A 27,357-nucleotide genomic window follows, 5' to 3' on the forward strand; every position below is an offset into this window, starting at 1 on the left:
ATTAGTAACTGCTTCTATTTCTCACAGCTGAAAAACAGAAAACTGACAATGATCACCTCAGGTGCACCTTTTATGCTTTATTCAGTGTTAAATGCTAATAATGTGAGTTTAAATGCCATTTTATGTGACATTTATTGCCACACTACTGTAAGCAGCAGCAGATAGTTCACCTCACATCTTGAAAATAAAATAAACCATTTGAAATTGAACTTTAGAACTGTGACTCAGTGCAAGCCAACACATATCAGTGATTCAGCATGTACATTTAATAATGTTAAAGAGATGTAAAATGTATTAATTAAATTATAAACTTTACCATTTCGTTGGAGTGCAGTGAGTGCACTATTCTGTGCTTCTGAATGGCTTTATTTAAATTTCTGTTGTGTTTCCTCTGGTACAAACAGCCAAATTGCTTATCACTGCATATCTCGTCACGTAGCGTGTTGTTAATGGGTTACAATGTAACCTGCTCACCTAATGTTTACATTCATAATATTTATATTATTTGCTAATTAATAAGCACCTCATGTGGAGCTCTTAATCTGTGTCTTAATCTCACAGATGTCGTATTTTCGGTCGTGGATGCATACTTTGTGAGCCTTCCGGACTGAATAAATGAAATACGCGGTTTTCCACCAAGGCAACTCTGTGTACTGAAATATAATTGGCTAAACTGGCATTGGGCGGGTTAAAGGTATCAAAACAAAGACAGCCGTTCCGGCACGTAACGCACATTTTCAAAGCAGAATATCTGACTTCAGCATTGTTTTTTCAGATGAACAAGAATATTCCCTTAGCATGTTTCTTAAATATCTGCAAACATATTATAGTATTTTTATGCTTTATGTAAGTTTTTGACTCTTCTAGAGCACCTTTAAACTTATACTCTGTATTGTTGCACACATGCACATCATATATTGATTAAAATGGTATAAATACAATAGAATACTAAATAAAATAGAAGATAATTCAACATACTGTATTTAGATTGTTATTCTCAAAGTTTATAATATGAGTTAGTGCAGCTAATGTCATACAAGACTTTGATTTTCTCTGGCTGTGAGAGGTTTGGTCTCTGCAGGGATTTGAGTCCAAATTTATGAAGGCAGTATCTGAAATCATGTATGTATACAGTATATAGTCCACTCAAAGGAGTGTATGAAAAGCATGCCATTTTGTTTGGCCTTTGCTGGTTGATAAATCCCTCAATTGTCTATATGCACACTAACTTTTAATATTCAGTCAGCCATCCCAAGCGCTTCCCGTGAACTGTCTTTCCATTACAAAATCGCCATGTTAAAGATCTAATTTCTTTAAAAATCGTTGATTTTCACTGCCTGATAGATATATAATATAAAGTAAGTCTCAGACCAGGTAAGAAGCACTGCATTAAATTCCATTTTCCCCGCCATGTCTTTAAAATATGAAAATGTATTTCATGAGTTTGGCAACAATGTCTGAAGCCAAAAAATTAGAGGGTCCATTAAACGGCATAACATATTTTCGGCCAATAAATTTTCGGTGGCCAAAGATTCGATACATCTCTAATATGATGATGAGCCTTTATTTGCCACAACACTGTTACAAGCAGCGAAATTGGACCCCTCCAACCATACACAAACATCACACAACATTTTAGGGAAAGACGAGAGGTAGAATAGAAAAATAGGAAATAAGATCCTTTGGAAAAGGAGTTACACTGAAAAAAGTGTTGCATACAAAACTGTTGCAAACAATTTATTTGTGTTGAATTTATGCAAACAGTTTAAATTGTGCAATGTTCAACTTAATCTGTTTGTTTAAATTCAGCCCAAATAAATTGTTTACAACCACTTAAATCCAAGGAATAGTAACCATAGTAAATCCAAGGAATCATCTTTGAATAATTTTTTTCAGTGTAAAAAAAGCCCCTCCCAGACTCGCCTTAAAGTAGGGCAATATCAACCTACTTTTAGATTCCCATTGTTGCACATTTCTGCGGTGTGATTGGCTCTTAGATCAATATAGAGTAAAAAAGTCTAAAGCTTATCATTGTTTTTGACTAATTTTATTGTGATTTAATATAATAATCGTTTATTGTCCCACCCCTAGTTCAAACGACTTATTTAAAAAGAGTTTTTTGGAGGACAACTCTATTATATATTCAATCCACTTCAATTTGTAAAACCTAACAAGTGAACTTAATTCCCTTATGTTGTCCCAATGTGTAATGTAGGTTGCACCCTAATTTTTATAAAATTCTGAAAATTAATAAGCCATTATATATGTAGATATGGTAACAAAACAACAAGACCAGTCACTCCTTTATTTCTTCAATTACTCCATCTCTTTCCTTCAGTGGTAATGACTCACCTCTCTGGAGTTTGTTTTTCCTCCTTTCCTTTTCTCCTAACCCTCCCTTACTCTTCCCTCTCTTTCTCCCTCATCTTTTAGCGCGTGAATCCTATAAGCAGATAATGACATCCCAATAGCAGGCGTTTGTTGCTCGGTCTGGGCGTGGCCCTCTGCTATTTTCAGGCGCTGTCATGTGATTGGCTCAATGAGGGTATAATTATGTCCAATGCCTGAGAGAATTCACTTTCTCCCTCTCTCTTTCTCTCACTCCTTTCTTTTAGTCGGCTGATGTTGTGTCTTGTGGTTGTTAGACTATAAACGGCAACTCTCCTGGTGTATAGTGAGCAGTGTAATGGCCTTGTAACTTGTTTGTTTCCTTTGATTGAAAAAGGTGATGTGCAGTTTGCAACTCTTGAGTGAAAATCTAAACACACACACAGGCAGAGCATTCCTCATGCTGGGTGACTGCGGTAAGCAACAGCTCCTCTTCCATAAACATGCAGCATCACTGTGTGAGTGCAAGTGATGGCATGCATCTATGCATCCATCATTCATTTGTTCATTAATTTCATTCTATCCATCCATCCATCCGTCCGTCCGTCCGTCCGTCTGTCCGCTGTTCTATCTATCTATCTATCTGTCCGTCTGTCCGTCCGTCATTCTATTTATTTATCTATCTATCATTCAATCACTCTATCTGTCATTCTATCGTTCTATCTATCATTCTGTCATTCTATCATTTTATCTATTCATCTATTTGTTTGTCTGTCTGTTTAGTTCTATATCTTATTTAGAAGATGTCTGTCTTCTAAATGTCTGTCTCGTGGCCAAGTCGAATTTAGTTTTGCAGAACTGTTTCATGCAGAAAATACAAAGCTGAAAATAATGCATGTTAAACATGTATTGATGGTAGAGTGTCTGAAAATGCTGGCCACTGTGAGCATGACTGGGCAGATCTGTCCAGTCACAGCAGTCCATCAGTGTATCTATCATTCAGTCATATCTGCCTTTAATCTCATTGGTAGAGCCCAAATGACATCACAAGCTGAGACCATCATGCTTTTAAGAATGAAGCGAGAGTTGCATTAACAGACGTGAACAACATACAAATGTACATTCATTAACTTGGTGGGAGTGATCGTCTGGGAGCAAGAGAGCATGAACAATATGATTATGTCAGAATAAAAAAATGTGTATTCTCAAGACAGCTTAGTCTTGTCTGGTATCTTCCCCTGCTGCACTGTTTCTCTCTCCCTCAGAGTCTAATCCTTTTTTCTATTTACACAGGATTAAATTCATAATCAAACGCATCCTAACAGCTGAGATGAGTCAGACAGCCATCTGGAGCTTTGAAGTTTTGTGTGCTATGATAATTAGAGCATTTCTTTAACTATTTAAAAAAGAAACACAATTTTTTATGCACACTGTAATCCCGAATAAGTTGACAAAACTCAAAAAATTTGAGGTAATCAGTTACGTCAAATTTTTTAAGTTATGAAATTTTCTATTTTAAGTAAACAGAAACATCAAGTTTTGAGTTTGTTGTACTCATGCAAGACACTTCTCCTAACTTAAAATACCCAAGTTACTCAGCTCATACATTTTAATAGCAATTAACTTAATTGTTTTAATTTCTCCAAACTTTAAATCCTCAAGTCACCTAGCTCATACATTTTAATAGTAATTAACTTAATTGTTTTAATTTCTCCAAACTTTAAATACTCAAGTCACCCAGCTCATACATTTTGATAGCATTTTTATTAAATTAACTTCTCCATCTCAGTTTCACAAATGAAATTAGCCATAATTTTAATCTTTAAACCCCATAAATCTATCAAAATACATCTGTAATTTTAAACACACAGACAATACCATTTTAGACATTTATTTTTAAAGAAAAAATGTCCAAGAGTACAAATGTGCCTCCTGTGCAATTACAAATGTCATGAAACAATAAAAACAATTGGACATTAGGAGATTTAAAAAAACACTAATCTGAAATTAATAAGAATTTCCCAAAATGCAAATATGATATCAAACATAAGAGCTTCAAGAAAAAAAAAAACACGATAAGTTTGACAAAATTAAATAATAATAAGATTAATAAGAACTACGAAACTTACAGTCTTAAAGCATTCATTAATAAAGAATAAGTGCACATTCTGTGAAGTGACTCTTGTTTAGAAAAAAAAAGTCATTGGCACAGTAACTATCAAATGGTTTATATTTATATATATATATATATATAAATATAAATATTCAGTCTTGGTTGAACTATGATTCTGTCATTTACTCTAACTTATTCCAAACCTGTTTGAGTTTCTTTCTTCTGTTGAACACTTAAAAGGTTATTTTTGACAAAAAAGCTGAAACCTGGAACCACTGATTTCCACAGTATTTGTTTTCCTATTAGAAAGTCAATGCCTCAAAATAACTTTTGTGTTCAACAGAAGCAAGAAATTCAAACAGGTTTGGACCAAGTGAAGAGTAAGTAAATGACAGAATTTTACGTTTTAGACAATCTATCCCTATATATATATATATATATATAATAAAATGCACCATTACCAATTAAAGGTACATACATGTTTTGAAGTTACTACCCCAGTGACAGTCTTTATTGAGTACAAAAAAGGCTCTACATCAACTCATTCTTTAAGGATTCTATGCTAATCGACTTTCTATTTTCTATCATCCATGCCAAGCAAAACTTTTTGTACAAGTTCAAAGTCCTTTACTATATATTATGTGAAGAGCATACATTAATCCAAACAAGACAAAAAAGGTCTGGAAGTGTGCTGTGGGTGGTGTCCAATTCATTCTTCAGGACAGCAGAGACCCTCAGTGACTGCAGGGCCAATAAAGCATCTTCAGTCAGCGCTTCAGGATTATTAATCTAAAATATAATTCAAGGATATTAATGTTAGGACAATATCAATATGACTGAGCCAATTTTACATGATTCATCAACAAGTCATGATTACAAATATGTTAAGTAAAAGTTGCTCCTCAACTTTCATCTTTTCAATAGAACATGCCTAATTGTGAAAAGAATGAATGAAGTCTTACCAGGGTGGTCCTAAAGAATCCCCAGTCACGCTCACGCAGCAAGACCAAAAGACCTCTGATAACAGTAGTCCATCATGAACTGACATCATGCAGTTCCTGCAAAGACAAAAATTAGGAAAAAAAAAATCTAAATAAAATATATATTTATATTTTAATTAATACTTTAATACATGACCCTAAACATACCTGCTCATCATAAACCTTCAAATAATTAGCCAGGGTATCTGCTGTCTTGTCAGTTTTGGATGCTGTTTGCCTTAAAACTGTCATCAAATGAAATAGGTGATGGTGCGGTTGTCCAAAGAATTTGTGGGGAAAATTCTCATTTGTAACATGTTGGTACTCTGCAGCTAAAAAAAACAAGAGAAAATTTCATAAAACAAACCCACACTACAAAATATATAATACTAGAAAAAATATATTAATATCATTATTATGTTTCATTTACTTATTCATTTTTTTACCTCAGATGAAAATCAGGTGTTGATCAGATCAGATGTTGATATCAGGATCTTCATATTGTAAACTGAACTCAAGGTCTAGCTGAAGTTTCACTTTCCTTGCTGCAAAAGTATCATTGCAAATACACTGTAATATTTATTTTAACTGGATATGCCAGGCATAGTAGTACAAAATGAATATTTTACCCACCTTTTACATGCCTCCATATAAGAATCTTTCTGTAGTCAGCAACAACCGACCTTTAATTCTGTATGTACACAAAGTCACAGTGTCATTCAGCTGAGAGTGGAAGTAGTCCAATTGCATGATGTCTAACGTTAACCCCCAAAACGGTTAGCAATAGAGCTGATCATCATGTTAGTTGCTTTGATTCGATGAACACGGATTTAACTTAAACAGTATTGAAATTTTGAAAACTGAATAGGACGACAAATTTAAGGCCTGTTTTTAAAATCTAGAAATAACAAAACTTACCTTATTGTCTAATGATGTAAAAATATATAGCCTAAAAAATATATATATATATATTTAAGATATAAATATATTTTAAGCTGCAAAATTTGCACATCAAAAAAAAAATTCTTGTTTACCACGTCTGGATGATTAGAATATTTGTTTTGTTATTATTTTATTTAATATTTTATTTAATAATTTTAATTACTTTGTATTACTGTGTTATAGATAGGCATACTTTGTTTTTAGGCTATATATATTCTCTCCAGAGTAAATATTTAAAAAAATAGATTGAAAAAAAAAAAACGTTTACCATACCTTTAACATATGTTTGACTTAAATGACATTTAAAATCATTTAACTGATCGCATTGATCAGGTAATCATTGATATGCAGAGATGTCTTCTCGATCGCAGGGAAATAATCAGTGTTGATCAGTACTGGTGATTGAGGTAAAGTTAGTTTTATATTTACACATTCAGACTTTCTCCTTAATAATATAATATAATTTCAGAAAAGTAGTTTTTGCATATTCTAAATAGTAAAATCATATTAGCAGCCAATGACTTTCAAAGTACAACATTGTTCAGTCAAAAAAATTGTGCATTAAGTGTAACGTTAATGTTGTTTTCATGTCATACTTGTATATGATTTTAGACCGAATACACAAAGTACCATGGTAAACGACATATGGAGAGAGTCCCAAGTTGTTACTGGACGAATGTATGAATATAAAACCAACTTTAAATCAATGTGCTAGTGTGAGATGAACCTCTGCTCTGTACCTGCTCAGGTGAGGAGCACAGCTTAAATGTTCTCCGTTAGGCTCTCGTGTATGGATCAGCATGCAACAAGCTGCGTGTGACAGACAGCTACGTTGTGAGGCTAAGTTTTTGCCCGTCATCAGAAAATACCGTTCAGTATTTAGGCGGAGATTATTTGAGTTATGATTATGCGCCTACAGATCGCGAAGATAATACCACATTCACAGTCTGGACAGAGTTCAGCTCAGCGCCATGACGTGCGGTTGTGTGAGCGCGCGTCACCATGACAACCTAAACGCATGCTCGCGCCAAGATTTAAAAATATGTTAAAAATTGAATCTGCCGATTTCAAATGTTTTTGTCCTTATAACACTGTTAAAATTCATAGTTAACACATTACAACTAACGCTAACGTTGCACTGATTAAATTTTTTTAAACAGTAATGTTAACGTTAGTTAGCAACAAGTGGGGCTAAACACGTTTTCTGTAATGCACGACATGTAAACGCATTCAGACAAACTCTACATTACATTGAACTGTTACTGTGATTATATTGATTAAAACATACATTTAATATTTCTTGGATTTGTAAATAGTTTACTTACTGTAGTGTGAAGCGAGGCCGATCCGCCATCTTGAAAAAACGAATGAAGCACGAGAACGTACGTGAACCTGGATGACGTCACACGCAAAATCACTGGGCTGAAAGATTTTGAGTTAATGAAACTTTAAAGAGACATTTTGTATAAATTAAACACAGCAAAATCGTTCACCTTACTTGAAAGATTTAATTTTTACAAACTCAAAAATAAGAAAAAGTTCTAAATACTCATCTAGGTTAATTAAGATTAACGAATTTTAATGATTTAAGTTAATACAACTCAGTTCAATTAATTAGTTACAGCATTAGGGTTTACAGTGCAGTTGTGTTTTATTTACTGCATATTTTATGCATTGTGGGCCTGTAACATTGTTTTGTTATTGCTGTATTTGTTTTGTCATTACACAACACCCCTAGTGTGTGTGCGTGTGCGTGCGTGTGTGTGTGTGTGTATATATAATATGTGAAATTATATATATATTTCACAGTTGAAGTCAGAAGTATTAGCCCCCCCTTTGAATCTTTTCTTTCTTTTTAAAATATTTCCCAAATGATGTTTAACAGAGCAAGGAAATTTTCACAGTATGTCTGATAATATTTTTTCTTCTGGAGAAAGTCTTATTAAGTTTTATTTCAGCTAGAATAAAAGCAGTTTTTAATTTTTAAAAAAACATTTTAAGGTCAAAATTATTAGCCCCTTTAAGCTATATTTTTACATAGCAGAACACAGAACAGAACAAACCATCATTATACAATAACTTGCCTAATTACCCTAACCTGCCTAGTTAACCTAATTAACCTAGTTAAGCCTTTAAATGTCACTTTAAGCTGTACAGAAGTGTCTTAAAAAATATCTAGTCAAATATTATTTACTGTCATCATGGCAAAGATAAAATAAATCAGTTATTAGAAATGAGTCATTAAAACTAATATGTTTAGAAATGTGTTGAACAAATCTTCACTCCATTAGACAGAAATTGAGGAAAAAATAAGCAGGGGACTAATAATTCTGACTTAAACCATATATATATATATATATATATATATATATATATATATATATATATAGTTGAAGTCAGAATTATTAGCCCCCCTGTTTATTTATTACAGAAACAGAAAAACAGAAATGATATCGCCACCAGCTTAGCCAAGAGTAGTTTGAAAATATCTGCAAAAATTCAATATTGTACAACCCCACTTTGTACAAATTAAAGAGAAAAAAAATATATTATTTTCTCAAGTATATAAGTATATTCAAAACTACTTTTGTTAATTTTTTAAATAACTACCTTTTTAAATATCTATATTAAGGATGTTTAGATCCGGTCACGTGATCAGAAATTGGACCCGATTATGCAGTTTTAGACTCGAGATATATATATATATATATATATATATATATATATATATATATATATATATATATATATATATATATTCTCATTATTTTTGAACACATCTATAGTTAGGCGGTGGCACAGAGTTAGACCACTTTCTTGACTTACACAGAAACAGCAATGCGTGCGGCATGACCTCACTTTGTTGCAGAGACTAATGTTAGATTAATGTTATTTATTACTTGATTGTTCAAGCTACCTCACAGAAGTGCTCTGTTTGTTAACACAGTTGTTGATGGTTGAAATAAGATAAATAAAAATATAAAAAAGGATCGTCCTGGATCTGTTTCTTTGCTCTTCTTTATTCTTTTTTTTATGTGTTATAGAAGTGTCAGATCGAGTTTCGGTATCAGTAGATACTCAAAATCAAATGACTCGGACTCAGTCTCGAGAGCAAAAAAACTCATACCATGAAATAAATTTTGTTCATACACCACCCCTACTTGTACCAGCACGTCCATGACCTCAAAAGACCTCACAGACGTGGACCAAATGGCCAATAAAACTCCAATTATGAAGTCATCTGGTCTTTAACTGCATTTTAATCACATTCAAGTGATGACCGACCCAACATGAGGACAAGAAAATGGCTTTGTTACTTAATCGTTGTCGCTCTAGGTATCATTAGCGAGATGTCAGTAACTGCTGATGTGTCTGCTTTGAATCATAATGCTCTGTTCTAGGGCTGCACGATATTGGGAAAGTCTAACATTGCTATATTTTGTTAGTCTGCAGTATACAGCAGGGAAAATAAGCATTTGCACGTCATATTTTTTCCTGGGAATAACATTTCTAAAGGACCTTTGGAAGTAGGAGACATGGCATTGAACCAGATTTTGGTTAAAAAAAATACAAACATGAAAATAAAATAAAATAAAAAAGTCTGAAAAATGTGTGTAATAACAATGAAATGACAGAAGGAGAAAGTACTGAAATACTGAAACATATTAAATACTAAAGGCCTTTTTGGTAATGGCAGCTTAAAGACACCGCGCATATGGAAAATGAAGTCACATAAATTACTCAGGTGTGAGTTTTTCACAGACTCCAACAGAGTGTAAAAATCTTGATGGTTCTGTGGGTCTTGTCTATTAAATCTGATCTTTATTTTGTATTTTCTATTCTATTCAAGTCAGGTAATTGGCTGGGCCATTCTACAGCTTGATTTTCTTTCTCTGAAAACATTTGAGTTTCCTTGGCTGTGTTTTGGATTATTGTCTTGCTGAAATGTCCACCCTGGTTTCATCTTCATCATCCTGCTAATGCAGATGTTGGACTGAAGCAGCTGATATTCATTTACAATGATGAAGGGGAGAGGACTGCTGTAGAACTACTGAGAGATTTGAGCTGCTGTCTGGGCTTTCATTACCATTCTACACCTCCCTTTCTTCATGTGTTCAGTACTCTTTCCCTGAGTCCTTTCATTTTATCACACATAACTTAATTTGTAAACTAATGAGATTTGTTTTATTTGCATAAATGTATTTCTTTGGTTGTTATCAACATCTGGGGAAATTTTCAAGTCAACGGCACCTTTAGAAAATTTGTTTTCTGAGAAAAACAGTGATGTGTTCAATACTTATTTTCCCAGCTGTATATCGTGAAATGAATACATTTTCACCAGATGACTCTATTTAAAAATAATTTTAAAAAAAGTTTAGATTGATTGGGATGATTCTGTTGGGAAGTCCGTCTGCATAAAAGCTAATAAACAAATTAAAAGCATAGATAAATACAATAAAGAAAAGTTACAATTGAAATAAACAGTGTTTTATTGTTTTTCAGGTCTAACAGTACTCTGTTAAAAATATCTGTTAATCAACAGTTTTCGTATTTTGTGCTTCACAACAGTTTTCTCTTTGTTTACTATTGTAAAATGGTTTATTGGACCTTGATCTCTGCTCTGTTGACTTTTGATATTGAAAATTCAACTCTACAGTTTAACAACTTTCATTGACATTTTAGTAGTTTAAAATAATAGAATGTATAAGAAATAATATATAGAAAAATAAAGTCTGTAAAATGCCAGAAAATTGACTAGCAGGTTATTGCAGGTTTTTGTTGTGTAATATACAACACCAACGCTGACAATATATCACTTCAAACTATTAAAAATGTTCATAAAAGTCACTTTTTCAAGCTTTTAAAAGTTAAAATTGTTGAAAAAGATCAAGGTCCCATAATGCAGTTCAAAAACATAAGAATTGGGGAAAAAAATAAAATCATGAAAAAAAAACCAGAAAACGGCTAATTTATGGATATTTTTAACAGTAATTGAATCATAAAAACAAAAGTAATTCAATAAAATGAATCATTATTAAATTTACTTAATTCTTATGTCAGATTTTTTTTACTGTTTTTCTCAATTGCTTTGGCACATTTTTTATTATGTAATATATATATATAGTTGGTAGCATATGATAAATAGATAAAAGAAATTGTCTTGCAGCTAGAGGTCATATGCCAATTTAGCAGACATTACAATGTCAATATCACATATTTACGGTGTAAACGTGCGTATACAAATGTTTGATAATTGAATAAACTGTTCTGAGTGTGATGCTTACACAATGAAAAATGATTAAGAAGTTGTGAAGAGTTTGACAGTATAAATGAGAATTGACTCGTCAGTTTTGATCAACAAATCCTTTGCCATTAGTTTTTGTCCAAACAACAGACAGTTGTACTTACTGTTTGTACACACGTGCCAAAGCATTTGCAATTTGCTTAAATGAATAAGAAATGCCACTCTGAAGTGAACAATAAGGTAATTGTTCAGAGATCTAAACCTATTGTTTTGACAAATTAAAAATTCAATCGAGAATTGAGCCAAAGCAACCGAGAAAAACTGTAAAAGCCTCACAAACACATGCAAATGATAAATTGTAATACAAACTCTACATTGCAAATCCTGCGATGTGACTAAGACTACGAATGCGAATAATCACATTGCGAGATCGATGCTGAAACAACATATTGCTCTACTCTCTTCACTGGCAAATAGATTAAATATTATTAAATGCAATACACAGCAACCTCATGTTGTTATAGATCGAGAGTCCGATTGGCTGATCATCAACTGCTGACCTCACATTCACAGTAGATGATTTGTACAGTATGTTCTTACGACTCTTTTTTTTCTCCCTACCCGCTCTCCTCTATCTCTCTCCTCTCTCCATCAGCCGAGCAGGAATGCGCCAGCTGTGAGCTGTACTGCAGTGCCAGGGGACGGTAAATAGGGACGGACTGAATGTGCTTCCTGTCGGCAAACAGCAGAGAGGACATACGGGACTGGATATGAGCGGCTCAGAGTCAGGTAAGGACCGCAGACTGTCTGTGTGCCATTACTCACAGGGCTAGACGAGGACTTCCTGAGCACCGCTGGCTCGGGAAAAGCTACTGGAATGGGGTATTTCACAAGCAAAGAATAGTTAGCTTCCTGGTATTCAGAGATGTGCCAGGTTAGAAGTGAACTGGGAAAGGTTTGAAATGAGGCATTGGATATTGAGCACGCTGTCTGTGGTTCAATATTTCTGGGGTAGCTTTGCGCCTTCGTTCGTGCCTTCATTTATCATTTTATGTTCTCTGTTGTTCTATGAATCACATTGAAGAGTCTTATAACCACCTTCGGTTGTGCAATAACAGCTCTTTCTAACAGATCTTTTTGTTTTAATATGTAGTGGTGGATTATATGGCTATTTAAAGGGTAATTCATTTTTGATGCTAGATTATTGATACTGATTTCCACCAACAGATAGATTGTTTTGGTGCCTTCAAAGACCACAGAATACTTCTCTTAGAGATATTTCATAATAAATGACTGTAACACCCTGACCCTCAAGAACAAACCTGTTTGTTAAAATAAACCAGAGAGAGAAAAAAAATTAAACTCTAGACAGGGCATCCGCTATAACATTATCAATGCCTTTTTTATGTCTAATATCCAAATTATAATTCTGGACTAGCAGAGACCATCTCATCAGTCGTTGGTTATGATTGTACATCCTGGATAGAAATACGAGGGGATTGTGATCCGTATATACAATCACAGGTAAACAGCTGGAACCAATGTAAACCTCAAAGTGTTGCAAAGCAAACAACAGAGCAAGGGTTTCCTTTTCAATCGTAGAATAATTGAGCTGATGTTTATTAAACTTACGAGAGAAATAGCTAACAGGATGGTCAATACCAGTTTCATCTTCCTGGAGGAGTACTGCACCAGAACCCACAGCACTTGCATCAATCTCAAGCTTAAATGGTGATGCACAGTCAGGAGCGGCAAGAACAGGTGCATTACATAACAGTGCTTTTACACTATCAAAGGCACTTTGACAAGCATCAGACCACACATACGATGTAGAAGGGCTAAGTAAGGATGTTAAGGGGTTAACCACAGTAGAAAAGTTTTTGCAAAAACTGCGGTAATAACCGGCCATACCCAAGAACCTCCGTAGTTCTCGGCGAGTGGTGGGGACTGGAAACTGTGAAATAGCGGTTACTTTCGCATCTACAGGGCGAACTTGACCTTGTCCAACCTCCTTGCCCAGGTATGTGACAGTAACCGCTATTTCACAATGACAAACATCTGCTTCAATTGGTACTTTGGGGTTCTTCTATTGAAATTCTCACATGACATCTTTGATTTGAGCTTGGACTGCTTGATTATGTGAAAAATCATAGTTAAGATTATTTTGGTAATAAGCAATCATGATTATTTAAAATAATTATCAGTGGGCCATATGACCAAAAAGTTTTGGAGATATAGTTAGTGTTTTCCCCTGTAAATAAGGTTGATAGTAAACCTATACATTTCATTCATTCATTCATTTTCTTTTTAACTTAGTCCCTTTATTAATCAGGGGTCACCACAGCCGAATGAACGCAGCGGATGCCCTTCAAGCCGCAACCCAACACTGGGAAACACCCATACACTCTTGCATTCACACACAAACACTACGGCCAATTTAGCTGACTCAATTTACCTTGTCTTTGGCCTGTAGGTGAAACCAGCTGGGACCTGAACCAGCGACCTTCTTGCTGTGAGGTGATTGTGCTACCCACTGCGCCACCATGACACCCTATACATTTCAAAGATCATTACATTTTACAATTCTTAGTACTGAAGAAGAATGGGACAAACTAACAAAAAGGTCTCTCAATTATTGAAAGGAAATAAGTACAATAGAATACAAAAATACTAACGAAACAATCTCTGCTTTAAGCATCTTCACTGTAAACTTGATTTGTTTCTTATTAAATATACAAAAGTCAAAAACATTGACTGATTTTGTCCTTGTCTTTTGTTGTTTAATAATGATGATGATAAATACAATCAGCAACAGGAACATAGTGTGTTGTCGCTTTAAGAGCCGTGCAGTTATGTTTATGTTTTCGCTTTCTAATGCCGTTTCATTCTTAACTCTTTATGTTCAGTTATTTCTTCATATCAAACGGTGGTGAATGTGAGTAAAGCACAGCCCTAATTGGAACTACGATACTTAAATTGGAGTATAATGGAAATCATTAGAACAATTCAAAGATTGTCCTTTGACATACTGTACAATAAGAGTTTAAGACCAGCAAAGAAATCTCTTTTTTTCTGCATATAGTTCTTATGTTGGACTATGTTAATTTTGAGAATAATATGTTTTTAATGTTATGTAATTGGTTCAGACTGGTCTGTGATATTTCCACTTACAGATGGATTGTTTTCGAACCTTTAAGAATTCCAGAATGCTTCAAATAGAACTACAGTAACTAGCTAGTGCAAAACACATTACAGGCATTCTCTTATGGAACTTTTGGCACATTCTTAAAAATGGTATGCTTTTTCCATCATGCCGAACCATTCTGAAAACAGTCAGGTTCGGGTTCCACTTATATTTCTATGTGAGAGTGAAACGACATGGCGCAATTACAAACTGTTCTCAGTCTGAAATTCCAGGCACAGTTAGACTGGTACAGTGAACTTGAGATCGTATCTGTGTTGCCTGGCTGCCACTTTCTCCAAAGTTGGCCAAGCGGTAGCATGCTATTTATTTATTGATTTATTGTTATTCAGTGAAGTAAACCAGTCCCAAAGCAGAAATATCTTATCATCCTCCATATTTCTACGTAAACAACAGTTCTGTCTGGTTCTCGAATCTGATTGGCTGATAGCCATGCGATATTCTGAAATACTCTTCTGTATTACCCACATAGAGTTTTAGCAGATCAATAAACTCAGCTGTTGGACAACATAATGTGCTTTTGAGGCTTTTTTAGTTGAGAATGTAGTTGTTTGGGTTGGAACTATGTCGTTTATTTATAAGGATAGTACCTATTTTAAATATTTATAATTTCTGAGATACAGCGCATCGGCATCCATCAGCCTGTCATACTGAGCAGAGCAAAGACAGTTGACACTGTCCATCCACAAGATGGCGACAGAGAGCATAATAAGCACTTAGAGGAGAAAAACTTAAACTCGTAATTTTAAACTACAGCTGATCAAATTACTGTTAAACTGTTAAGTGACATTCCAAGTCGATCTTTCTCTTTTGTATGTTGTAGTGCTGTATTTATACTATAGTAATTGTAGTGGATTGAGTGTGAGATGGGACTCACATATCAGGAATGTATGTGTTTTTTGTTGGCCACTCTGTATAACCCTGACTCGCAAACACAACAGTAATCTGGTAGTGTTTGCGCTGCTTTGGCTTTTTTGGGGTTATTTATTGTGATCTTCCGATTGCAACAGAGAAATACTGGGATATCTCTGTAGGCTGATGGCATTTCATGCTGTTCAGACTTACAATTTTAAAAAGTCAGCAAAATCAGCTGATTTGTCATCACTTTAGACATTGCGCTAGAGAATCATTCAACCACTAGCTCTATAGTGACGTTGGTGATTTAGTAACGGTTTCTGCTGTTCTGACGTCAGCTGCAAATGTGAAGGAATGGTGGAAGAAAGGAGTTCCTCGGTTGTTGCTAGATCGGATACGTTTGCGGCCGGAAGTTAACGCAAATTATTTCTATTATTTATTACATTTCCTATTTATTGTATTTTATTAACATCTACCCCTACTCCAACCCTAAACTCAACCATCACAGTAATGGAAAAACAGTAGTTGTACTGAGTATTATTTAAGTTATCATTTAAATTACCCAATAACTTGTATTTTTTAACGGCTACTCCCACCCCAACCCTAAACCCAACCGTCACAGTACTGTAAAAATATTAATTATTGTTATACAGTGTCATTAAAAAATGCTGCTATATTAATGTACATATCGCACTTCCAGCCGGCCGCATATCCGATCTAGACTTTACCGAGTTCCTCATACAAAAGGGTTTTGAGACTTTTCGTGGTTAATATTCTTTTTTATTTACACGATTATGGCATCAAACTGTTGTATAAAGGCAATATCAACGAGTAGCAATATGGCTGTGCATCATCACCAGTGCGACACTAAGGCACGCATGCCTCCAACCAGTGCCAATACACAGCCATATCGCACTGCTACTCGTGTGATATCGGTGATATTGCTCATTTACATTACACTTGTTACCAAGGCAATGACTGACACATTTATATTTGGTCCTGTGAAATAAAAAAAAATGTAGATGTTAGTTTCAGTCTGTTAGTTTTAAGGATATTTATTAGCTAGTGTGCTCCAAAACAGTGACAAAATTTGCATTTAGAAAATATTAACCTGATAAAAACATCCAAAGCTTGCCATTTGTCACTTTCGCTTAAATGGATCATTGATTTTTTTTTTTCCACATCACCTCATACTTCAGTTTCTCATCAAATCTTCACCAATCAAATACTCTCAAGTATCTGACATGCCCCGCCCCCTTCAAGATGCTTCTCATTTGTTTTTACTGTGCCCTCTGGGAACGGACACCCCTTATCTACAGAAAACTTGCAATCAGGCCTGGTAAAAGCCCCCTTTAATGTAGTTAAAATTGTGCCCTACAATCTCTTTTTCTAGGCAACGCGGTGACGCAGTGGCTAGCGGTGTCTCCTTATAGCAAGAAGGTAGCTTGTTTGAGCCTCGGCTGGGTCAGTTGTCATTTCTGTGTGGAGTTTGCATGTTCTCTCCGTGTTGGCGTGGGTTTCCTCCGGGTGCTCTGGTTTTCCTTACAAGTCCAAAGACATGCGCTATAGGTGAATTGGGGAGGCTAAATTGTCTGTAGTGTTTAAGTGTGAATGAGTGTGTATGGAGGTTTCCCAGTGATGGGTTGCAGCTGGAAGGGCATCCGCTCTGTAAAACATATGCTGGATAAGTTGGCGGTTTATTCCGCTGTGGTGACCCCTTATTAATAAAGGGACTAAGCCGAAAAGATGAATGAATCCCAATGAATGAATGAATTTGTTTTCCGCAATGAGTCAGGAATATATACAGTAGAAGGAGTAGAACTGCTGTTTCGTGGTTACCTGAAAAATGTTCAATGGCAGTTGGTCGGAGGTTTTATTTTTATGAACAGACTTGCCTTAAATCCATTTCTATATCACTTTCTTATCCTCATTAGTGTAAATAACACCCAGGGGTCGCATTAGTAAGACGTGTGAGTGTTTCTGTACCAGGTGAGTGAGTTTAGAAGAGGAACTCAACCATCAGCTCAGTCATGTGGAACGTCTGAGATAACACACCTGGCATGAGCAAACTACAGACCTCAAGTAACCTCATACACACATGCACACACACAAAATGACTTCTCTCAAACTCACACTGCATGCATGCACTCTAACCTACATGCAAATACAGTACACACACACACGCGCACACACACACACTAACCCACATTCAAACACAAGCACATGTTCTCTCACTTGCATTTAGTGGCCCACTCTATATAATGTATGATATTATTTGCATGTTATAAGTAAACACTAAGCTAAAAAGGTTTTTCACAACAGGTCTCAAGTCATAAAACTACATATACAATGTTTTATCATTATTTGTTCGCAGATAGCGCTTGGTTTAATATTTATCTAACGCAGTGAAACTTTTTAACTGTGACTCACGTTCTATATAAAGCAAAAAAAAAAACCTTCCTGTGCAAAAGGCTGATTCCTCATTTTGAAGCCTTGACTTTTTTGAAGCCTTGACTTGAGTTTTTTTAGTATGGTAGATTTTGACCAGGTCAGAATGATTTGTGTTGTAGTGGAGTTTTTTATTCAGTCAGGATTTGAGTTTTCAGTGACATGAATATGTTGTGGTATTGAAAACTGCTTTTATTCAAGGCGAAATAAAACAAATAAGACTTTCTCCAGAAGACAAAATATTAGCTGGGCTCGGGCTTGCGTGGTGAATGAACAGTCATGTGATGCATTTTGATTAGCACGAGAAACTAATCAAATCGTTTGTTACAAATGATGACGGAGATGTCAAAAAGATCGAATTTTGCGGAGTGGGAAAATGTACAGCAAGCTGACAAGCAAAATGATGAGGTCACTCGCTACATTGAAACCACGCTCATATAAAATGAAATTGATGTTCTTGGCTTGTGAAAGATGAAGAAACAATCCTACCCAAAACTTGCAAAATTAGCCAGAACAGTACTATTCATCCCGGCCAGTAGCAGCAGCAGTGAAAGGGTGTTCAGTGCTGCTGGACGCACCATCAGTGAGCGCAAGACCGCGCTAAAGCCATCTACAGTGGATTCATTAACGTTCCTCCACAAAAACACGTTTACAAAGCCTAGTCTTGGTGAGTAAAGGATTTTCAAATTATAAATAAACATTAATTAAATTATAAATGCATAACGTAGACAGAGTATATGGGCTAATGTTGGCATTATTCTTTAATTATTCAGCTTCACCTTCGCCTTATGGCCGGATTGGGAAGAGAAGTAGCAAAACAAATCCCACAGAGTCTTAATCTTAATTTTGTTATTGCCAAATACCCGTCATAATTTAGAATTAATTTAAATTTAATTTGCTAAGAAAGACTTATTTTTATTGGTGTGTTGGCCAATTTAACAGCTAAGTGTGTGTACCTATAGGCCTATTTAGAGTGCTGAGATGTTACAGAGGACTTATTTTATTTCTTTGTTCCAACATCTAAATGGCCTATAGGTTTGTTATGAATAAATTATAATAAACACATATAAACGTCTCATTCTTGAAAAAAGGCAAAAGAGCTGTTTGACCTGTGCACATTTGAATAATGTCTGGCTGTAAACAAGTTCTGGCTTTTAAAAGATGTCAATCAAAATGTACTTGTCGGGCTTGGGCCAAATTCTGTCGGGCTCAAACTTTTAAGGCCCGATTGCGGCTCTATTTTAAATTAAGAAATGAATAAAAAGTGTCCAGACATCTTCAAAAACATTTTGTTTTCTTTTTACAATACAAGTGATCCTTTTCATTGACATGTTTACTGCCATTACTTTGATCGAAAATGTTAATCGAAGATTTTAATGCAGTTTGACATGGCTTTTTTTTTTTTTTTTTTTTTTTTTTTTTTTACAACGCATTGTATTCTGCGTCCTGATTGGCTGTAGACCGTTGTCAATCAATCTCCTCCATGTCTCCTGTACAGTATAGAATGTGTTCAGCTTGCCAAATTAACATAAATCTTTGATCGCTAGCACTGTGAGTTCCAACTAGGATGCAAAAAGGGTTGTAACTGTGCAGCAAGACTATCATAAAGGGGGTCGCACACCGGATGCGCCGCGCCACGCAGCACCTTACATTTTTTAATTGTAAATATAGGTTTATATCAGGGTACACACACCAGCGCTGCAAGTCAGCGACTGCCTGACTCAGGACACTGTTCGTATTTCTGCCACGCGACAGAGCACCATCTGAATAATTTCATTTTAAATAACATGCGAATGTGTGCGTCCGGTGTGTGTTATTTCCAACTGTCATGTGCGCGACACATATGGTGTGCGACCCTCTTAAGGATGGAGTCAGCTTTAGTTTTGTGTATCAGTGACTGGAGGACTTTACGTTGGATGGCAACATTATCCGCACAAAAGATAAAAAGCTTTATGAACCTTTTGCTGACAGCGATGAATGTTTGCACCTGACAACAGGTTTTGATCTTTGACTTCCTTCAATAATACTGGACTGATTTCTCTACGAAGGTTTGAACTTTGATAGTGTTTAAACAAGAGAGAGATTTGTGAAAATGTTAATGCCTGTCTGAGAAAAGTGTATATAGTGTGTATTGAGGGGTTTTAAAGCCTTCAAACATCTAAAATAATTGTGAAAAATAAAGCTGACTACTTCACAGATTTCACCTATTGCTAGTTATTTTTAGATAGTAAAGGTTATTGCACACTGAATTCAAAATTTTTGTCCGTAATTTTCGCATGTTAAAAATAAAATTTTACCTCAGGTTGTGTGAATCATATAAACACACTGCCTCTGAAACCTTTGTCGATCATTAAAACAAATAAAAAAACAAGTTCAATGTTTTATTTTTGCTTTTCACATTCCGAAAAAGCACGCTGAGAGGTGTTTTGACAGTTCAGAGGCTCTGTACAAGCGAAAAGCTAAATACAGAATGCCATCATTTGAACTACAGTTTACTTTATGACAAACACAGTGCATAAAATAAACACAGAATGTGTGCGCACTGCTGCTGCTTGGTGTGTGTGTGTCCATACATTTGATGTGCTGCCCATAGACATTATAATAAAAAGCATGGTCCGCTTACGGTGCGTTGCTTCAACACGTCAATGCGACCACCATCTATTGTAATGTCTATGGGTACTGCCAGTATCTGTTCAAAATTTGTTTACATACATGAATGTGTAAAGCATCACAAGCAATGTATCAAAATTCCACTGATTTCCTGAAATAAACTTTGCATTTTGGGATAATTGTAGTAGCGCAGCTTTTTGATGAGAAGGAGAGCTCTCTCCTTCTCTCTATGTAGGCTAGTATTAAATGAACACGGTATGTAGCCTATTCCTCTTTCTTTTTCTACTTTGGAAGAAGAAAGAGGAGAACAAAGTATCACTGCTTGAACTGACTCCAAAATGTTTACCGTTTTTTTCGTGATGGAATAATTAATACGCATTGGACTCAATGTGCAAGGTTTGTTTATGTGACAAATTTTTCACATATGTATACGAAAAAAATGCATACAAGATCCTGTGAATAACGAGAGACCACTGTATTGTGAAATGTTCAGTGTCTCATTAATATTCACAACCCTTCCAAATAAGGTCAAAATGAAGCTTTTCTTTCTAGGTGTAATTCCTATGGTTGTAAATGAGCATATCAAACCATATCTGGAGCATTTTTACTAATAACTAAGCCACATACCTACTGTTTAGATATCAGAGAATAATTTAACATATTGAGTCAATGCATTTTATGGCACCTTTAAGTCTTTAGTGCATGTCACTGTGAATACAAACATCTAAATATTCTTAAAATGCACATTAAAAGTTAAAATGCTAAAAAAAATTTACTGTAATGTGTGGCTTTACTATATTTAACAACATCATGAGTGTTCATTATCACAATATACTGTATTTTATTATTGAATAACTTCTTAAAGTCTCAGAGGAGGGCAGTGGTGTTTCCTCTAGCTCTCTCTATCTCTCTTTCTTTCTGCGGCTGAAACACCCTGATGCAAATAAGATAAAAGCAGGTTTCCATGGCGATAGAGAGAATGATCGCTGAACACACACACACACACACACACACACACACACAGTTGCTTCAGTCTGTGCTTTATCATGTGATCACACATTGAAAGCATAAACGCACACCCGCACACACTCTGACATCTTAATGCAGTGTTTTGCATGCATGCTACTCCCTGCTTAGCCATGCACCGTGACACACCAGGGCATACGTTAGTATCTGGCCCAGAATGCACTGCGGTGAGCCACATTGGCTTGGTGACACATGTGTGAGTTCCTGTCTCGCTCTCAGTGGAGATACAGCTCTCGCACCACAAGCGGGTAAGAACCAACCCAGCAAACATCGCCTTAAATGTGCATGTTTTCTCAATATTTTCTGTTTGCCTCTATTAGTGTGAATATTTACTTCTTTCATAATTAATTTATATGTATAATATTAATATATTGTTGTAAATAAGTTAACAATTACATTCTTAAATGCAAATTTTTGTGTTTTTTTCGTAATATATTGAGTAATTTGGCTGATTGTCACTATTATTTTTGCTTTGTTCTACAAAATATGAAAATTATTTGTAATATAAATACTTTCTTACTTAAAAATGTGCTTATTGTTTTGAAAATTCTTTATATGTTTATATAATAAATGTAATATTTTAACATTTTATGAAAAAGAATCAATATTTAGACAGAAATTAAACTATTTTAATGCATTTTAATCACTGTAATTTATAGTTTATAACCATATAGGACAATAAATACTTTACTTTTAATTATTAGTACATTACAATATGGTGCAATTACTTTAAATTAGTACTTTATTAATATTTTTGACTATATATGGTAAGTTTACTTACTGTAGATTGGAGATTTACGTTCTTTTCACTTAAAATGACTTCCATTTTGACATGTTTGACCACTTCCTCTTGTGCTTCTTTGTCTGCCGAATTTGGTATGCAAACCATTTCATATCAATTTCCATTATGAAGTTGTTTGACTTTGTTAAAGGGTCATATTTGCTACCGATCGCTCTCTGTCCTTTAATGTTGCTCCACAACTTATTTGATTATATTCAAAGTCGGTTTGAAGAATCAATGATGTACATCTGCTGCCAGATGTCATTGACCGTGTAAAACACACCAACGACTTTGCCTCTGAAAGTAAGAAAGGACTATTTATTTCTGAATGTTTTGCTGCTGTTTTTTTCTTTAGGACACTCTCGAAAGGTGATTATGTAAGGTGTGACGTGAGATTGTGCTTTTTGTTTGTTGAGATACATCTGTAGCTGGTGATAATATTTGGCGGGAGGAGATCAACAGCCGTTCTGTTTAGTCATCGAGAGCTGTTTTGTAATGTTTTTCCTGTTTCCCCTTGCATATCTTTCAGAGCAAACTGAAATGCTTCTTTCTCAACACGCTTTGTGTCAAAAGTCTTTGTTAGGTTTTGTAAGTCCGTGCTCCAAAAGAGGACTTTTGCAAACTGAGAAGTTCTCACTCTTGTCACTCATAAACTTCCTGTTTTCTTGCTGTTGTAACTGTTTGAGCAAGTGAAACTAGCTCAGTTTCCTAATTTAGCAACTATGAAGATGCTACGTGCAGAGTCTCTTTTAATGTCAAAAAGTTATAGCAGTGCATGGCTTTATAGAATGATACATACATGTGTGTGTTTGTGTGTATATACCCACACACACACGCTGCAATTCAAATATTTACAAACCCAACATTGGGTTATTTTTGTTTTAAATAAAATTTTAATTACACTTTTAACCCAATGATTGGGTTTGTTCATTTTGAACCTATGTTGGGTTTAAACAACCCATTGTTTTTTATAATTTGTGTGTATAGTGTGTACATATATATTTTTCTTAAATATTGGCTATATGCATGCACACACGCACACACAAATATATATATATAAATAGAAAAAAATCTTCCCTCCGTGAATTTCTGTCATTTGCCAGATGATGTTTAGCAGAGCAAGGAATTTTTCACAATATGTCAAGAAAGTCTTATTTGTTTTACTTTTGCCTAGAATAAAAGCAGTTTTAACACAACATTTTAAGGTCAATAACATTACCCCCGTTAAACAATTTGTTTTCGATTGCCTTGTCATATGATGACTTGCCTAATTACCCTAAGTTAACCTAATTAAACGTATGTAGTTAAACCTTTAAATTGCACTTTAAGCTCAATACTAGTATCTTGATAAAGATCTTATCAAATCTTATGTACTGTCATCATGGCTGTGTGTGTGTGTGTGTGTGTGTGTGTGTGTGTGTGTGTGTGTGTGTGTGTGTGTGTGTGTGTGTGTGTGTGTGTGCGTGTGCGTGTGTGTGCGTGTGCGTGCGTGTGCGCGCATATACACAGTCGAAGTCAAAATTTTTAGTGTGTGTGTGTGTGTGTGTGTGTGTGTGTGTGTGTGTGTGTGTGTGTGTGTGTGTGTGTGTGTGTGTGTGTGCGCGCATATACACACTTGAAGTCAGAATTATTAGCTCTCCTGAATTATTCGCCACCCTGTTTATTTTTATTCCCCCAATTTCTGTTTAACGAACAGAAGATTTTTTTCAGCACATTTCTAAACATAATCGTTGTAATAACTCATCTCATGACTGTTTAATAACAGTCAGGCATAAGAAATGACATTTTGAGCTTTAAGGAAATTGAATTACATGTATATATACTAATAGGTGTTATTTTACATTTGCTTATCTAAATATTGCTAGACTTCCAGAAAATCATATAGCACTGTATATTTTATATGTACAGTTTTGCTGCTCTACTATATTTCTCAACGTTTGGCATTGGTTTATTATATTTTATATAGATGCACGCACTTGCAAAATCATCCCAATGTAATGAAAATTATAATTTTTTTTCCAAATAGACATTTTCATTTCATCTGGTGAAATTATATATTAAATATCGCAATATACAGTTGAAGTCAGAATTATTAGCCCCCCTTTAAATTTTTTTTGCTTTTTTAAATATTTCCCAAATTATGTTTAACAGAGCAAGAAAATTTTCACAGTATGTCTGATAATATTTTTTCTTCTTAAGAAAGTCTTACTAGTTTTATTTCGGCTAGAATAAAAGCAGTTAAAATTTTTTTAAAAACATTTTAAGGTCAAAATTATTTGCCCCTTTAAGCTATATTTTTTTTCTTGATAGTCTTCAGAACCAACCATCGTTATACAATAAATTGCCTTATTACCCTAACCTGCCTAGTTAACCTAATTAACCTAGTTAAGCCTTTAAATATCACTTAAACTGTATAGTATGTTAGCTCATTCACAGTAGTATTTGCATTTAATGATTAGACTATAGAGTATATCAATTCAATGATGTTTCCTAATGTGTCCAATAACCTTGAACTAAGAAGAAGTTCTTTGTTTTTGCTATGTTTTGGTTACATAATTTGTTGTATGTTTGCCACTACTTCTCTGGAAGAGATTGATTTGAAGATTGTGTAAAAAATCTGTAAATATAGTCTACCCAGAATGCCTGTGTGAGTCAGACAGCCATGAAAAAGCATTAGCGCTGTTACCTGTGAGAAGATGGGCCTCTTGAGATCAGTAAACCTGGAGAACACACTGCATTTTGCTGTCTTAGCCATTTGGTTTGCCACAGCTTTAGTTTATTTAGAGCCAAATGACAAAACAGCAGCATGAGGAATCCTTTAAAAGTGTTTGCAAACCGATTATCGTATCATCAAAGGTAATTCCACTAAAAAAAGTGGTCCTAGCACCGTGATGTAGGGCAGCGCTTTAGTTTGGGGGCTGTGGTTACTCAAGGCCTGAATGCCTTCGATAAATCAGTAAAGTAGGCCAGCACAATGCTGCTTTTATCAAGGGCGTTTGAAACATCGCCGGTGACTTTCAGCAATGCAGCTCGGCGCCGGTGCCCAACGCTGAACCCTGAGTCTCATTTTCCTTATTCAGATTTTAACTGGCTCTAAGCTTCACTGCAATAAATGCTTTTTAGAATTTTTCTCTTGTTCCTAGTCCAAATATACACTCACTGGCCACTTTATTAGGTACACCTTACTATTATTGGGTTGGACCCCGTTTTACCTTCAGAACTGCCTTAATCCTTTGTGGCATAGGTTCAACAAGGGACTGGAAATATTCCTCAGAGATTTTGCTCTATATTGGCATGATAGCATCAAGCAGTTCCTGCAGATTTGTCGGCTGCACATCCATGATGCGAATCTCCCATTTCACCACATCCCAAAGGTGCTCTATTGGATTGAGACTGGTGACTGTGGAGGCCATTTGAGTACAGTGAACTCATGTTGTCATGTTCAAGAAACCAGTCTGAGATGGACAGCAATTGGACAGGTGTACCCAATAAAGTGGCCGGTGAGTGTATAAAAAGTCTTTAACCAAGAACTATTTTGTAATCAAGTAAAATGTTGTTGTTTTTAATTCAAATTAAGTGAGTTTTTGCTTAAAACTGGGTAAATTATCTGCTAATGTTAAGTAATATAATTTTATTTCAAACCGAAAACAAGATTATTTTACTTACCCCATTGGAGGATTTTTTAAAGGGGGACCTACACTATTATGCCCCTATTTAGAAGATGTAAAATAAGTTTTTAGTGTCCTTGGGGTGTGTCTGTGAAATTTCAGCTCAAAGTACCACACAAATAATGTTTTTTTAACTCTTTGAAACTGGCCCTTTTAGGACTTGTTCCTAATTGTGCCATTTTGGTGACTGTCACTTTAAATTTAAATGAGATTTCAAAAGAGGGTGGAGCTACAAATGCCTGTGTGTCAGCATAGTGGCAGATTAAAAAAACAAGGCTAACATCCTATGCTAATGAGGGAGAGATTGTCACTAATGGGCGGGGCTTTCCCCCTCTGATGACACGTACAAAGTTGGAATGCCAATCAGTGTTTCTGCAGACTGTTTTCATCAAGTGTGATTATAAAAAATATAATTAATGCATTTTCATTATTAGAAGCTGGTTGTATTCACAGACTGTTGCCACACAACTGTGTTTAAACCCCTTATAAAAGTGATGTTTGCATAATAGGTCCCCTTTAAGGGTAACCCAGCTTAATTTTGAATTATTTCTGTAAGCAACACAATATTTTTTACTTGTCTGTAGAAAATGTTTCTTGATTTAAGAATGTTTAGGTATTTGCACTATAATCAAGACAAAAACTCTAGAAAGGAAAAGCATATTTTGCAGCATTACAGCAGAATGTGCTGAGAAACAGCATTAGATCCAAAAAAGCTGAATAATTTAACAGATCATTTAGTTTCGAGTAGCTCTGCTCAGAAAATGTAATAAATATAAAAGATCTGCGGGACTGGGCAATGGAGAGGGTGTGGTTTTGCAGGGTTTAAATGAGGTTATGGGATGGCGAGATGAGCTGTCCAGACTTACTGAGTAACCAGAATATTCTCTAACCCAGCAAGAGTTCACATCCACCAGCCAGCACAATTTACAGCGTCCTGACACATACCAGTGCTGAGACGAGAGAAAGGCAGAAACAGGCAGTGCTATGAAACACTGAGGGTTTTTTTTTCTGTACACAAAAAAATTTCTGCCTCTTTACAAGTCAGTGCACAGAATAAATGAGAACACCTGCTTTTGAAAATTAATCTTTTATCCAGTTGTTAATGAATATAGATATTATATTTTGGTGCATTTTAAGCAAATAGTTTTATTAAAGTATT

The 27,357-nt window shown here is 35.1% G+C and overlaps 1 protein-coding gene and 2 long non-coding RNA genes across 4 annotated transcripts in view; 1 reads left to right on the forward strand and 2 right to left on the reverse strand.

Moving 5' to 3' along the window:
• Window positions 1-27,357, forward strand: part of mbnl1 (muscleblind-like splicing regulator 1) — a 169,283-nt gene that overhangs the window by 21,180 nt on the left and 120,746 nt on the right. The window contains exon 3 of one of the 2 annotated variants that reach the window (XM_056481092.1): window positions 12,264-12,397. The gene's annotated coding sequence lies outside the window, so the exon portion shown is untranslated. Of the gene's footprint in view, window positions 1-12,263; window positions 12,398-21,910; window positions 21,998-27,357 lie in introns of those variants that run through there. The other variant, XM_056481116.1, reaches the window with a different exon arrangement.
• Window positions 4,901-5,611, reverse strand: LOC130247736 (uncharacterized). The gene is made up of 3 exons (XR_008839574.1): window positions 5,590-5,611; window positions 5,404-5,499; window positions 4,901-5,230 (listed from the first exon to the last, which is right to left on the reverse strand). It is a non-coding gene; the product is annotated as an uncharacterized LOC130247736 (long non-coding RNA).
• Window positions 5,690-6,105, reverse strand: LOC130247743 (uncharacterized). The gene is made up of 3 exons (XR_008839575.1): window positions 6,055-6,105; window positions 5,868-5,966; window positions 5,690-5,753 (listed from the first exon to the last, which is right to left on the reverse strand). It is a non-coding gene; the product is annotated as an uncharacterized LOC130247743 (long non-coding RNA).

This window comes from Danio aesculapii, chromosome 2 (genome assembly GCF_903798145.1).
Source record: "Danio aesculapii chromosome 2, fDanAes4.1, whole genome shotgun sequence".
NCBI lineage: Eukaryota > Metazoa > Chordata > Actinopteri > Cypriniformes > Danionidae > Danio > Danio aesculapii.